The sequence below is a fragment of the Somniosus microcephalus genome, chromosome 2 (genome assembly GCF_052327205.1).
Source record: "Somniosus microcephalus isolate GS21.2 chromosome 2, FLI_Smic_1.0, whole genome shotgun sequence".
Taxonomy (NCBI): domain Eukaryota; kingdom Metazoa; phylum Chordata; class Chondrichthyes; order Squaliformes; family Somniosidae; genus Somniosus; species Somniosus microcephalus.
This window is the reverse complement of record NC_140988.1, coordinates 23,683,006-23,695,816: the sequence shown is the minus strand read 5'-3', so window position 1 is coordinate 23,695,816 and position 12,811 is coordinate 23,683,006.

Here is a 12,811-nt window from a genome sequence, read left to right as displayed (position 1 = left end):
GGGGAGCAGCCACTGTCGCTGGGAGCAGCCGGTGTCGCTGGGAGCGGCCGGTGTCGCTGGGAGCGGCCGGTGACGCTGGGAGCGGGCAGTGTCACTGGAAGCAGGCAGTGTTACGGGGAGCGGGTGGTAGTACTGGGAGCAGGCGGTGTCACTGAGAGCGGGCGGAGTTCCCGGGAGCGGGCGGAGTTCCCGGGAGCAGGCGTTGTTACACGGAGCGGGCGGCGTTACGGGGAGCGGGCGGAGTTACTGGGAGCGGGCGGTTTCACTGGAAGCGGGCGGTGTTACTCGGAGCATGCGGTGTTACACTTAGCGGGCGGTGTTACACAGATCGGGCGTTGTTACTGGGAGCGGGTGGTGTTACTGGGAGCGGGCGGCGTTATTGGGAGTGGGCAGCGTTCCCGGGGGTGGGCGGGTTGCGCGGAGCGGGCGGCGTCTCGGGGAGCGGGCGGCGTCACGGGGAGCGGGCGGAGTTACTGGGAGCGGGCGGTTTCACTGGAAGCGTGTGGTGTTACTCGGAGCATGCAGTGTTACACTTAGTGGGCGGTGTTACACAGATCGGGCGGTGTTACCTGGATCGGGCGGCGTTCCCAGGGGCAGGCGGCGTTCCCGGTTGCGAGCGGCGTTACATGGATCGGGCGGCATTGCCGGGGGCGGGTGGCGTCGCGGGGAGCGGACGGCATCACGGGGAGCGGAGAGCGTCGCGGGGAGCGGGCGGAGTTACTGGGAGCGGGCGGTTTCACTGGAAGCGGGCGGTGTTACTCGGAGCATGCGGTGTTACACTTAGCGGGCGGTCTTACACAGATCGGGCGGTGTTACCGGGATCGGGGCGGTGTTGCCGGGAGCGGGCGGTGTTGCCGGGAGCGGGCGGTGTCGCCGGGAGCGGGTGGCGTCAGTTGGAGCGGGCGGCGTTACGGGATGCGGGCGGCGTTACGGGGAGCGGGCGGCGTTACTGGGAGCGGGCGGCATTACTGGGAGCGGGCGGTTTCACTGGAAGCGGGCGGTGTTACTCGGAGCATGTGGTGTTTCCGGCAGCGGGCGGTGTTACCGGGAGAGGGCGGTGATTTTGGGAGCGGGCGGTGATTTAGGGAGCGGGCGGTGATTTAGGGAGCGGGCGGTGTTTCTGGGAGCGGGCGGTGTTTCTGGGAGCGGGCGGTGTTTCTGGGAGCGGGCGGCGTCACCGGGAGCGGGCGGCGTCACCGGGAGCGGGCGGCGTCACCGGGAGCGGGCGGCGTTACACTTAGCGGGCGGCATTACGGGGAGCGGGCGGCGTTACGGGGAGCGGGCGGCGTTACACTTAGTGGGCAGTGTTACACTTAGCGGGCGGCGTTAATGGGAGTGGGCGGCGTTACGGGGAGCGGGCAGCATTACTCGGAGCGGGCGGTGTTATTCGGAGCATGCGGTGTTACGGGGAGCGGGCGGTGTTTCTGGGAGCGGGCGGTGTTTCTGGGAGCGGGCGGTGTTACGGGGAGCGGGCGGTGTAAGAACATAAGAACATAAGAAATAGGAGCAGGAGTAAGCCAATCGGCCCCTCGAGCCTGCTCCGCCATTCAATAAGATCATGGCACTGGTTCCCCTTTATCCACCCTATATGTTACTTCCTCAAAGAACTCCAGCAAATTTGTCAAACATGACTTCCCCTTCATAAAACCATGCTGACTTTGTCCTATTAAATTATGATTATCCAAATGTCCTGTTGCTGTCTCCTTAATAATGGACTCCAAAATTTTATCTACCACAGATGTTAGGCTAACCGGTCTATAGTTTCCAGCCTTCTGTCTACTGCCCTTTTTAAATAAGGGTGTTACATTAGCAGTTTTCCAGTCTGCCGGGACCTTTGCTGAGTCCAGGGAGTTTTGGAAAATTATTACCAATGCATCCACAATCCCTACCGCCACTTCCCTCAAGACCCTAGGATGTAAGCCATCAGGTCCAGGTGATTTATCCGCCTTGAGTCCCATTATTTTACCGAGTACCACTTCCTTAGTGATTTTGATTGTGTTTAGCTCCTCCCCCCCCCCCCCCCACCCCCATAGCCCCCTGTTTGTCCAGTGCTGGGATATTCTTAGTGTCTTGTACTGTAAAGACTGATACAAAATATTCATTCAGTGTTTTTGCCATCTCCATATTTCCCACCATTAATTTCCCAGTCTCATCCTCTAAGGGACCAACATTTACTTTAGCCACCCTTTTTCTTTTTATATAACTATAAAAACTCTTACTATCTGTTTGTATATTTTTTGCTAATTTACTTTCATAATCTATCTTCCCTTTCTTAATCAATCTTTTTGTTATTTTTTGCTGTCTTTTAAAGTTTTCCCAATCCTCTATCCTCCCACTAGATTTGGCTACCTTATATGCCCTTGTTTTTAGTCGAATACTATCCTTAATTTCTTTACATAGCCACGGATGGCTGTCTTTTCTTTTACACCCTTTTCTTCTCAGTGGAATATATATTTTTTGGAAGTTGTAAAATAACTCCTTAAATGTACACCACTGATCATGTATCGTCTTACCCTTTAATCTATTTTCCCAATCCACTCTACTCAATTCTGCTCTCATACCTTCATAGTCTCCTTTATTCAAGCTTAGCATGCTTGTTTGAGATCCAACCTTCTCACCCTCTAATTGAATATGGAATTCAACCATGTTATGGTCACTCATTCCAAGGGGATCCTTTACTAGGACATTTTTAATTAATCCTGTCTCGTTACACAGGACCAGATCTAAGGTTGCTTGCCCCCTGGTCGGTTCAGTTACATACTGCTCAAGAAACCCATCTCTAATACACTCAATGAACTCATCCTGAAGGCAGCCCTGCCCAATTTGATTTGTCCAATTAATATGATAGTTAAAATCCCCCATAATTATAGATGTTCCCTTATTACAAGCCTCAACTATTTCCTGATTGATACTCCGTCTAACAGAGTTGCAACTGTTCGGAGGCCTATAGACTACGCCCACTAGTGTTTTTTTCCCCTTATTATTACTTATCTCCACCCAAACTGTTTCATTATCCTAATCTTTTGACCCAATATCATTGCTCTGTATTACAGTGATTCCTTCCTTTATTAACATAGCCACCCCACCTCCCCTTCCTTCCTGCCTGTCCTTCCTGATTGTTAAATATCCTGGTATGTTTAATTCCCAGGCATTGTCACCCTGCAGCCATGTTTCTTTAATGGCCACAAGATCATACCCATATGTAGTTATTTGTGCTATTAACTCGTCTATTTTGTTGCGAATGCTACGTGCATTCAGATAGAGAACTTTCAAATATGTTTTGTGACACTTAGTTCCTGCTTTTGCCCTTTTTATTACTTTACCTTTTACGCCATACCTTCTGCCCCTTCCTGACATGCTCTGGTTTTTAATTTCCCCACTGCTACCTAAGTCTATGACCTTCTCTGTTGTCATTTTTATTATTTGCTCTCTAGGAACCTCCCCCCAACTAGTTAGTTTAAAGCCCTCTCTACAGCCCTAGTTATATGATCCGCCAGGACTCTAGTCCCAGCACTGGCCAAGTGAAGCCCGTCCCAATGGAACAGCTCCCTCCTGCCCCAGTAATGGTGCCAGTGTCCCAGGAAGCAAAACCCATTTCTCCCACACCAGTCTTTGAGCCACACATTTAACTCTCTAATTTTATTTGTCCTAGCCAAATTCGCTCGTGGCTCAGGTAATAACCCAGAGATTATTACCCTTGAGGTTCTGTTTTTTAATTTGACCCCTGGCTGCTCATACTCCTTTAACAGAACCGGCTTCCTAGTCCTATCTACGTCGTTTGTACCAACATGGACCACGACAACTGGATCCACCCCCTCCTACTGCAAGTTTCTTTCCAGCCCAGAGGAGATGTCCTTAACCCTGGCACCGGGTAGGCAACACAGCCTTCGGGACTCTCGCTCTTGGCTGCAGAGAACTCTATCTATCCCCCTAATAATACTATCCCCTACCACAACAACATTTCTATTTACTCCCCCCTCTTGAATGGCCCCCCGTTCCACGGTGCTTTGGCCAGGTTGCTCATCCTCCCTGCAGTCCCTGCTCCTGTCCCCACAGGGAGTAAGAACCTCGAACCTGTTGGACAAGAGCAAGGGCTGCGGCTCCTCCAGCTCTACCTCCTGGATCCCCGTACCTGCCTCACTCATAGTCACACCGTCCTGTCCCTGACCATGGGCTACATCTGAATTAATTAACTTCATAGGTGTGACCACCTCCTGATACACAGAGTCCAGGTACTTCTCCCCCTCCCTGATGTGTCGCAGTGTCTGAAGCTCAGACTCCAGCTCATCAACACGGAGCTGGAGTTCCTGTAGCAGCAGACACTTGTCACAGACGTAATCACCGTGAGCCTCAATGGGGCCCACCGGCTCCCACATCTCGCAACAGTAACACATCACCTGCTCCATTCTATGTAATTAATTAAATTTTTTATTGTTAGTTATGAACACCCTCTGCCCGATTTTAGATGCTGGAATCCCCTTTAATTAATTGGATTTAAATTAAATCAATCCCTCTAATTACACCAGTTAAATGGTTTACCAACAGTCACTCTGCACCAGAAAGGCCTTATTAACTACAACCCACAGAGTTAAAGTTTGAAAAGAGCACCTAACACCCCATTTACCCAAACTCACACTTACCCAAACTCGCAGCACTCTCTGCTGAATCGCAGTGTCACCGGGAGCGGGTGGTGTCACCGGGAGCAGGCGGTGTCACCGGGAGCGGGCGGAGTTCCCGGGAGCGGGCGGAGTTCCCGGGAGCGGGCAGAGTTCCCGGGAGCGGGCGCTGTTGCCGGGAGCGGGCGGTGATATTTTGAGCGGGCGGTGATATTTTGAGCGGGCATTGTTCCCGGGAGCGGGCGGTGTTACCGGGAGCGGGCGGTGTTACCGGGAGCGGGCGGTGTTACCGGGAGCGGGCGGTGTTACCGGGAGCGGGCGGTGTTACCGGGAGCGGGCGGTGTTACTCGGATCGGGTGGTTTACTGTGTGAGGGCGGTGTTTCCGGGAGCGGGCGGCGTTACGGGGAGCGGGCGGCGTCACGTGGAGCGGGCGGCGTCACGGGGAGCGGGCGGCGTCACTGGGAGCGGGCAGTGTCACTGGGAGCGGGCGGTGTCACGTGCGGTGTCACCGGGAGCGGGCGGTGTCACCGGGAGCGGGCGGTGTTTCTGGGAGCGGCCGGTGTTTCTGGGAGCGGGCGGTGTCGCTGGTAGCATGCGGTGTCACTGGGACCGGGCGCTGTTAACGGGAGCGGGCAGCGTTGCACTTAGCGGGCGGCATTGCGGGGGGCGGGCAGCGTTGCCGGGGGCGGGCGGCGTTACACGGAGCGGGCGGCGTTACACTTTGCGGGCAGCGTTGCGGGAGGTGGGCGGCGTTGCTGGGAGGCGGGCAGCGTCACGGGGAGCGGGCGGCATCATGGGGAGCGGGCGGCGTCACGGGGAGCGGGCGGCGTCACGGGGAGCGGGCGGCGTTACCGGGAGCGGGCGGCGTTGCACTTAGCGGGCGGCGTTGCTGGGAGCGGGCGCTGTTACACTTAGCGGGCGGTTTTGCTGGGAGTGGCCGGTGGTACCGGGAGCGGGCAGTGTTACCGGGAGCGTGTGGTGTTACCGGGACCTGGCGATGTAATTGGGAGCGGGCGGTGTTTCCGCTGAGCGGGCGTCGTCGCCGGGAGCGGGCGTCGTCGCTGGGAGCGGGCGTCGTCGCCGGGAGCGGGCGGCGATACACGGAGCGTGCGGCGATACACGGAGCGTGCGTTGCTCCACGGAGCGGGCGGTGTTACCGGGAGCGGGCGGTGTTACCGGGAGCGGGCAGTTTACTGTGTGAGGACGGTGTTACTGGGAGCGGGTGGAGTTACTGGGAGCGGGCGGTGTTACTCGGAGCATGCGGTGTTACATGGATCGGGCGTTGTTACTGGGATCGGGCATTGTTACTGGGATCGGGCGTTGTTGCTGGGATCAGGCGGCGTTGCCAGGAGCGGGCGGTGTCACGGGGAGCGGGCGGTGTCACGGGGAGCGGGCGGTGTCACGGGGTGCGGGCGGTGTCACGGGGAGCGGGTGGTGTTACGGGGAGCGGGCAGCGTTCCCGGGATCGGGCAGCGTTGCCGGCTGCGGACGGCATTGCCGGGAGCGGGCGGCGCCATGGGGAGCGTGCAGCGTTACACGGAGCGGGTGGCGTTACTGGGAGCGGGTGTCGTCGCGCGGAGTGGGCAGCGTCGCCGGGACCTGGCGGCGTCATGGGGAGCGGGCGGCGTTACCGGGAGCTGGCGGCGTTACCGGGAGCAGGCGGTGTTACACTTAGCGGGCGGTGCTACGGGGAGTGGGCAGCGTCACCGGGAGCGGGCGGCGTCACCGGGAGCGGGCGGCGGCACCGGGAGCGGGCGGCATCACGTGACGCGGGCGGCGGCACCGGGAGTGGGCGGCGTCAGTTGGAGCGGGCGGCGTTGCGGGGAGCGGGCGGCGTTGCGGGGAGCGGGCGGCGTTGCGGGGAGCGGGCGGCGTTGCGGGGAGCGGGCGGCGTTGCGGGGAGCGGGCGGCATTACTCGGAGCGGGCGGTTTCACTGGAAGTGGGCGGCGTTACTCGGAGCATGCAGTGTTACTGGGAGCGGGCGGCGTTACTGGGAGCGGGCGGCATTACTGGGAGCGGGCGGCGTTACGGGGAGCGGGCGGCGTTACGGGGAGCGGGCGGCGTTACGGGGAGCGGGCGGCGCTACGGGGAGCGGGCGGCGTTACGGGGAGCGGGCGGCGTTACGGGGAGCGGGCGGCATTACTCGGAGCAGGCGGTTTCACTGGAAGTGGGCGGTGTTACTCGGAGCCTGCGGTGTTACCAGGAGCGGGCGGTGTTTCTGGGAGCGGGCGGCGTTGCTCGGAGCGGGCGGCTTCACTGGGAGCGGGCGGAGTTACAGGGAGCGGGCGGTTTTCTTGGGAGCGGCCGGCTTTCTTGGGAGCGGGCGTTGTTACCGGGAGCGGGCGGTGTTACCGGGTTCATGTGCTGTTACTCTGAGCGGGGTGTGTCGCCGGGAGCGGGGTGTGTCTCCGGGAGCGGGCAATGTAATTGGGAACGGGCGGAGTCGCCGGGAGCGGGCGGTGCCTCCGGGAGCGGGCGGTGTCACCAGGAGCAGGCGGTGTCGCCGGGAGCGGGCGGTGTTACCGGGAGTGTGCGGTGTTACCCGTACCCGGTGATGTAATTGGGAGCAGGCGGTGTTTCTGGGAGCGGGCAGTGTTACTGGGAGCAGGCGGTGTCAATGGAAGCGGACGGTGTCGCTGGGATCGGGCGCTGTTACAGGGAGCGGGCGGTGTTACCGGGAGCGGGCGGTGTTACCGGGAGCGGGCGGTGTTACCGGGAGCGGGCGGTGTTATTCGGAGCGGGCGGTGTTATTCGGAGCGGGCGGTGTTATTCGGAGCGGGCGGTGTTATTCGGAGCGGGCGGTGTTATTCGGAGCGGGCGGTGTTATTCGGAGCGGGCGGTGTTATTCGGAGCGGGCGGTGTTATTCGGAGCGGGCGGTGTTATTCGGAGCGGGCGGTGTTATTCGGAGCGGGCGGTGTTATTCGGAGCGGGCGGTGTTATTCGGAGCGGGCGGTGTTATTCGGAGCGGGCGGTGTTATTCGGAGCGGGCGGTGTTATTCGGAGCGGGCGGTGTTATTCGGAGCGGGCGGTGTTATTCGGAGCGGGCGGTGTTATTCGGAGCGGGCGGTGTTATTCGGAGCGGGCGGTGTTACCGGGAGCGGGCGGTGTTACCGGGAGCGGGCGGTGTTACACGGAGCGTGCGGTGTTTCCGGGAGCGGGCGGCGTCTCGGGGAGCGGGCGGCGTCACGGGGAGCGGGCGGCGTCACGGGGAGCGGGCGGCGTCACGGGGAGCGGGCGGCGTCACCGGGAGCGGGCGGCGTCACCGGGAGCGGGCGGGGGCACCGGGAGCGGGCGGCGGCACCGGGAGCGGGCGGTGTTTCCGGGAGCGGGCGGCGTCCCTGGGAGCGGGCGTCGTCGCTGGGAGCGGGCGGTGTCGCTGGGAGCGGGCGGTGTCCCTGGGAGCGGGCGGTGTCGCTGGGAGCGGGCGCTGTCGCTGGGAGCGGGCGGTGTCGCTGGGAGCGGGCGCTATTACTGGGGGAGCGGGCAGTGTTACACTTAGCGGCGGTGTTACCGGGAGCGGGCGGTGTCGCCGGGAGCGGGCGGTGTCACCGGGAGCGGGCGGTGTCACGTGCGGTGTTACTGGGACCTGGCGATGTAATTGGGAGCGGGCGGTGTCTCTGGGAGCGGGCGGTGTCTCTGGGAGCGGGCGGTGTCACCGGGAGCGGGCAGTGTCACGTGCGGTGTTACTGGGACCTGGCGATGTAATTGGGAGCGGGCGGTGTCACTGGGAGCGGGCGGTGTCTCTGGGAGCGGGCGGTGTCACCGGGAGCGGGCAGTGTCACGTGCGGTGTTACTGGGACCTGGCGATGTAATTGGGAGTGGGCGGTGTCTCTGGGAGCGGGCGGTGTCTCTGGGAGCGGGCGGTGTCACTGGGAGCGGGCGGTGTTTCCGGGAGCGGGCGGTGTTTCCGGGAGCGGGCGGTGTCACTGGGAGCGGGCGGTGTTTCCGGGAGCGGCCGGTGTTTCCGGGAGCGGGCGGTGTCGCCGGGAGCATGCGGTGTCACTGGGACCGGGCGCTGTTACCGGGAGCGGGCGGTGTTACCGGGAGCGGGCAGCGTTACACTTAGCGGGCGGCGTTGCAGGGGGGCGGGCAGCGTTGCGGGGAGTGGGCGGCGTTGCGGGGGGGCGGGCGGCGTTGCTGGGGGCGGGCGGCTTTGCCGGGGGCGGGCGGTGTTGCCGGGGGCGGGCGGCATCACGGGGAGTGGGCGGCATTACACGGAGCGGGCGGCGTTACCGGGAGCGGGCGGCGTTACACTTTGCGGGCAGCGTGGCGGGGGGTGGGCAGCGTTGCTGGGGGCGGGCGGTGTTGCTGGGGGCGGGCGGCGTTGCTGGGGGGCGGGCGGCGTTGCTGGGGGGCGGGCGGCGTTGCCAGGGGCGGGTGGCGTCACAGGGAGCGGGCGGCATTGCACTTAGCGGGCGGCGTTGCTGGAAGCGGGCGCTGTTACACTTAGCGGGCGCTGTTACACTTAGCGGGCGGTTTTGCTGGGAGTGGCCAGTGGTACCGGGAGTGGGCAGTGTTACCGGGAGCGTGCAGTGTTACCGGGAGCGTGCGGTGTTACCGGGACCTGGCGATGTAATTGGGAGCAGGCGGTGTTTCCGGGAGCGGGCGGTTTTCCACTGAGCGGGCGTCGTCACCGGGAGCGGGTGTCGTCACCGGGAGCGGGCGTCGTCACCGGGAGCAGGCGGCGTCACCGGGAGCGGGCGGCGATACACAGAGCGTGCGGCGATACACGGAGCATGCGTTGCTCCACGGAGCGGGCGGTGTTACTCTTAGCGGGCGGTGTTACCGGGAGCGGGCGGTGTTACCGGGAGCGGGCAGTTTACTGTGTGAGGACGGTGTTTCCGGGAGCGGGTGGTGTTTCCTGGAGCGGGCGGTGTTACGGGGAGCGGGCGGAGTTACTGGGAGCGGGCGGTGTTACCGGGATCGGGCGGTGTTACCGGGATCGGGCGGTGTTACCGGGATCGGGCGGTGTTACCGGGATCGGGCGGTGTTACCGGGATCGGGCGGTGCCACGGGGAGCGGGCGGTGCCACGGGGAGCGGGCGGTGTTACGGGGAGCGGGCGGAGTCACTGGGAGCAGGCGCTTTCACTTGGAAGCGGGCGGTGTTCCCGGGAGCGGGCGGTGTTCCCGGGAGCGGGCGGCTTTGCCAGGTGCGGCCGGCATCGCGTGGAGTGGGCGGTGTTACAGGGAGTGGGTGGTACGGGGAGGGGGCGGCGTTCCCAGCTGTGGACAGCATTGCCGGGAGCGGGCGGCACCATGGGTAGCGTGCGGCGTTACACGGAGCGGGCGGCGTTACCGGGAGCGGGTGTCGTCGCGCGGAGCGGGCAGCGTCGCCGGGACCTGGCGGCGTCATGGGGAGCGGGCGGCGTTACCGGGAGCTGGTGGCGTTACCGGGAGCGGGCGGTGTTACACTTAGCGGGTGGTGTTACGGGGAGTGGGCGGTGTTACCGGGAGCAGCCAGCGTCATCGGGAGCGGGCGGCGTCACCGGGAGCGGGCGGCATCACGTGACGCAGGCGGCGGCACCGGGAGTGGGCGGCGTCAGTTGGAGCGGGCGGCGTTACGGGAAGCGGGCGGCGTTACGTGGAGCGGGCGGCGTTGCGGGGAGCAGCCGGCGTTGCGGGGAGCGGGCGGTTTCACTGGAAGTGGGCGGTGTTACTCGGAGCATGCGGTGTTACCGGGAGCGGGCGGTGATTTTGGGAGCGGGCGGCGTTACCGGGAGCGGGCGGCGTTACCGGGAGCAGGCGGCGTTACCGGGAGCGGGCGGCGTTACCGGGAGCGGGCGGCGTTACGGGGAGCGGGCGGCGTTACGGGAAGCGAGCGGCGTTACGGGGAGCGGGCGGCGTTACGGGGAGCTGCCGGCATTACTCGGAGCGGGCGGTTTCACTGGAAGCGGGCGGTGTTACTCGGAGCCTGCGGTGTTACCGGGAGTGGGCGGTGTTTCTGGGAGCGGGCTGCGTTTCTGGGAGCGGGCGGCGTTGCTCGGAGCAGGCGGCGTCACTGGGAGCGGGCGGAGTTACAGGGAGCGGGCAGTTTTCTTGGGAGCGGGCGTTGTTACCGGGTGCATGTGCTGTTACTCTGAGCGGGGTGTGTCGCCGGGAGCGGGGTGTGTCGCCGGGAGCGGGGTGTGTCGCCAGGAGCGGGCAATGTAATTGGGAACGGGCGGTGTCGCCGGGAGCGGGCGGTGTCGCCGGGACCGGGTGCTGTTACTCTGAGCGGGCGGTGTTACCGGGAGCGGGCGGTGTTACCGGGAGTGTGCGGTGTTACCCGTACCCGGTGATGTAATTGGGAGCGGGCGGTGTTTCTGGGAGTGGGCGGTGTTACTAGGAGTGGGCGGTGTTACTGAGAGCGGGCAGTGTTATGGGGAGCGGGCAGTGTTAATGGGAGCGGGCCGTGTCGCTGGAAGCGGATGGTGTCGCTGGAAGCGGATGGTGTCGCTGGGATCGGGCGGTGTTACCGGGAGCGGGCGGTGTTACCGGGAGCGGGCGGTGTTACCGGGAGCGGGCGGTGTTATTCGGAGCGGGCGGTGCTATTCGGAGCCGGCGGTGTTACCTGGAGCGTGCGGCGTTACCGGGAGCGTGCGGTGTTACTCTTAGAGGGCGGTGTTACTCGGATTGGGTGGTTTACTGTGTGAGGGCAGTGTTTCCGGGAGCGGGCGGCGTTTCCGGTAGCGGGTGGCGTTACGGGGAGCGGGCGGCGTTACGGGGAGCGGGCGGCGTCACCGGGAGCGGGCGGCGGCACCGGGAGCGGGCGGCGGCACCGGGAGCGGGCGGCGGCAGCGGGAGCGGGCAGCGTTACGTGGAGCGGGCGGTGTTACTGAGCATGCGGTGTCCCTGGGAGCGGGCGGTGTCATTTGGAGCGACGGTGTCCCTGGGAGCGGGCAGTTTCCCTGGGAGCAGGCGGTGTTTCTGGGAGCGGGCGGTGTTTCTGGGAGCGGGCGGTGTTGCTCGGAGTGGGTGGTGTTTCTGGGAGCGGGCGGTGTTGCTCGGAGCGGGCGGTGTTGCTGGGAGCGGGCGGTGTTACCGGGAGCGGGCTCTATTACTGGGGGAGCGGGCAGTGTTACACTTAGCAGCGGTGTTACTGGGAGTGGGCGGTTTTGCCGGGAGCATGCGATGTTGCCAGGAGCGGGCGGTGTTACCGGGAGCGGGCGGTGTTAACGGGAGCGGGCGGTGTTACCGGGAGCGGGCGGTGTTACCGGGAGCGGGCGGTGTTATTCGGAGCGGGCGGTGTTACCGGGAGCGGGCGATGATACACGGAGCGTGCGTTGTTACACGGAGCGTGCGTTGTTACACGGAGCGTGCGGTGTTACCGGGAGCGTGCGGTGTTACCGGGAGCGGGCGGTGTTACTCTTAGTGGGCGGTGTTACTCGGATCGGGTGGTTTACTGTGTGAGGGCGGTGTTTCCGGGAGCGGGCGGTGTTTCCAGGAGCGGGCGGCGTTACGGGGAGCGGGCGGCGTTACGGGGAGTGGGTGGCGTTACGGGGAGCGGGCCGTGTTACTGAGCATGCGGTGTTTCCGGGAGCGGGCGGTGTCACTGGGAGCAGGCGGTGTTTCTGGGAGCGAGCGGTGTTGCTCGGAGCGGGCGGTGTTGCTGGGAGCGGGCGCTGTTACCGGGAGCGGGCGCTATTACTGGGGGAGCGGGCAGTGTTACACTTAGCAGCGGTGTTACTGGGAGTGGGTGGTTTTGCCGGGAGCATGCGGTGTTGCCAGGAGCAGGCGGTGTTACCGGGAGCGGGCGGTGTTACCGGGAGCGGGTGGTGTCACCGGGAGCAGGCGGTGTTTCCGGGAGCGGCCGGTGTCGCCGGGAGCATGCGGTGTCACTGGGACCGGCTGCTGTTACCGGGAGCGGGCGCTGTTACCGGGAGCGGGCAGCGTTACACTTAGCGGGCGGCATTGCGGGGGGCAGGCGGCGTTGCGGGGGGCGGGCGGCATCACGGGGAGCGGGCGGCGTTACACGGAGCGGGCGGCGTTACCGGGAGCGGGCGGCGTTACACTTTGCGGGCAGCGTTGCGGGGGGTGGGCGGCGTTGCTGGGGGCGGGCGGCGTTGCCAGGGGCGGGCGGCGTCACGGGGAGCTGGCGGCATCACCGGCAGCGGGCGGCGTTACCGGGAGCGGGCGGCGTTGCACTTAGCGGGCGGCGTTGCTGGGAGCGGGCGCTGTTACACTTAGCGGGCGGTTTTGCTGGGAGTGGGCAG